Source organism: Pteropus vampyrus, unplaced genomic scaffold (assembly GCF_000151845.1).
Source record: "Pteropus vampyrus isolate Shadow unplaced genomic scaffold, Pvam_2.0 Scaffold355, whole genome shotgun sequence".
NCBI classification, from domain to species: domain Eukaryota; kingdom Metazoa; phylum Chordata; class Mammalia; order Chiroptera; family Pteropodidae; genus Pteropus; species Pteropus vampyrus.
In genome coordinates this window covers 221,374-224,022 of record NW_011889136.1, presented here as the reverse complement: position 1 = coordinate 224,022, position 2,649 = coordinate 221,374, and the positions used below count along the sequence as shown (strand labels likewise).

The 2,649-nt window shown below is 56.9% G+C and overlaps 1 pseudogene; it reads right to left on the bottom strand.

The window, feature by feature from the left end:
- Positions 1-1,122: 1,122 nt before the first annotated feature.
- LOC111731226 lies at positions 1,123-1,241 on the bottom strand (annotated as a pseudogene).
- Positions 1,242-2,649: the final 1,408 nt, after the last annotated feature.

The following is a 2,649-nucleotide window of genomic DNA, read 5'->3' as shown; positions in this document are numbered from 1 at the left end:
AAGCGGCAGCTCCCCTGGGGAGGAGGGGGGACAATGCACAGAGCGTCCCCCGCGGGTCCCCGCGGCCCGGCTGCCACCAGGAAGCCAGGTAGACCTCGAACCATCATGGCTCAGACACGGGGACGGTTCGAGAGAGGGCTCGCGGCCAGATTTCTGGGTGCCAGGCTCTTCTGTTTGCTGGCGCCACCATCGCCTGGGGCTGCGTCCTCATGGCATCCGGCTGACGCCGGGGAAAAGCCCAGATGCGGGAGCAGCCCGCGGCCCCTCGGGCCGTAGTCCCAGCCGGGACTCAGGCCCCTGGTTACACCTGAGCACACAGGTGCGTGGGGAGTGTGGGCCGTCGCTGCCGCGGAAAGCGGGGATGGACTTCGCGGGCGCGTGAGCGCGCTCAGGCTGCCGTGACACGTCACGGACGGGAGGCTGATGGACCCCAGGCCTTTGCTTCTCGGCGTCCGCGGGGCTGGAAGTCCAAGGTCGCGGCCGGTTGCGTGTCTGGCGAGGGCAGCTTTCTGGTTGCCGGAGTTCTGGGGGGGTGGGGGGCTCCTTTATGAGGGTGCTAATCCCGCTCACCTGGGCTCTATCCTCATGACCTAATTACCCGTCTAGACTCCACGCCGTAACACCCTCACATCGTTGGCCCCCAAGGAGGGTGTCCCCAGGTGCCTCCTTGGGGACACAGCATGGCCAGAAATAAACCATCGGGATTTGCAGGCAACACCGCCCGGCCTCTTCTACCACACCTCCTCAGGAAGTGTCCCCACAGCTTCTGACCCGGCCCAGCCGGGCCCGGTGGCCCTCGGTGCCGCCCCTTCCCTTTTGTCTGGATGCTTCTGGGGCTCGCCTCCCTCTTTCTTGGTTAATATTGTCTTTTTGGTGAAGTATTAGCTCTGGAACCTTCCGACCATGAAAAGGGATGCATGGAAGGGAGATTTTTTTCGCGAGCTCGTGCATTTAAACGTACAGTTGACCTTTGAATAATGTGGGGGTTAGGGCTGCTGACCCTCTACACGGTCAAAAACCTGGGTATAACTGACTCCCTAAAAGATTAACCACTAATAGCCTGCTATTGGCCGGAAGCCTGACTAATCTCAGCAACAGTCGAGTAAGACTTTTTTTTTTTTATGCCGACAGCACCTAATCTTCCTAGGTGGTCTCCCATCCAAGTACTAACCAGGCCCGACCCTGCTTAGCTTCCGAGATCAGACGGGATCGGGCTTGTTCGGGGTGGCGTGGCCACAGACAAGACTTATTTTGTATGTTACACATATTATATACCGTAGTTTCGTGACAAAGGAAGCTAAAGGAAATGTTACTAAGAAAATCATAAGAGAAAATCCATTTACAGAATTTATTGAAAAAAGTCCGCATAAACGGACTCGGGCCTGTCTGTCCCGCGCTGCCCAGGGCCAGGTGGCCTTGGTTCCACCCGGGCTGGGTGCAGGAGGGACAGAGACCCCCCCTCCGGTGTCTTGCTTCTGCCCGCCCCCTGCCTCTCTCTGGCGACCTGCTTCTGAACGGGACTCCTTTTGTCCCCAGTACTCAGAACTGCAAGGCCACGTGCCTCGGGGTAGGGCCGTGCGTTCCCGCTGCGCTGGCCTCTCTGTGGCCTCCTGGACATCCGTTCTTCAGCTGGGGGAGACTAGACCGTCCTTGGATGAACTCACAGATGGTCACCTCGGTTACCTGCGTCCTCTCTGGTCACTCCTGGGGGGCGGGGGGTCCTGTTGTTATTTCCTCCGCGGACTTTCTGGATGGTTCTCTCAGTTTTGTTGTTTTCTGTATTTCCCATTTTTGGTTCTTTTTGGTTCCGCTTTCACTGAGATATCCTCAGTGTGCTCGCCCAATTCCTCTCTTGAGGATTTTTTTCCCCCGCCTTATTTTAAGTTTCCGAGAACGCTCTTGGTTTGTTCTCTGAATTTGTCTGCGTGTGCCCCTTCTCGGGTAGCTTTTAATTTCCCTGACGGCATCACGCATGGTTATGTTGTGTACTTCTGTGCAGTGTGTTTCCTCCAAGCTGCTTCTAAAAAAAATCTCTGGGGCTTTAGATTTCATGCCATGGGCTTTCCCGAGATGCCAGGGCGGCTGTGGCTGCCTATGAGGATAGGAGCCCCGCACGCGTGCGTGGGGCTCGCTCACTGCGGCCTTCCCTCTAGGGCGATCTGGTTGATTAGTGAGGGAACCGCAGGTGTCGGAATGTTCAGGTGTCCGCATGGGCCCCGTGTGTCCGACGTGCCGGGAAACAGCCTTCTAAAGGGATCTGGGGGTGGGCTCAGGATCCAACGTCTGTATGTTCATTTAATTGCCCTGTCCCCATTACGGGACCTCTGCCCTTAATTGTGTGTGGTGTCTCCAAGCCCAAGATGCTTCTTTGACCTTCTCTGGACAATACACACACAGTCCTGTCAGGATGGGGCAGGGTGCATAGGGTGACAGAGGGAAGCTGGGCATCTGAGTGCTTCGCAGGTGGACTTTTAGCCAATTATTATCTTAGACTCCCATCCTCAACACATCCAGAGGTACCTAGTGCCGCCCATTCGTGAACCTTCTGGAGATTCCGCAGTTTGTTCCTGGCTCCCCTTCCTGGCCACCATTTCAGGGTTCCGCTCCCTCCGTCTGCTGAGCACGTGAGCTCCAAAAAGCTGTGTGGCC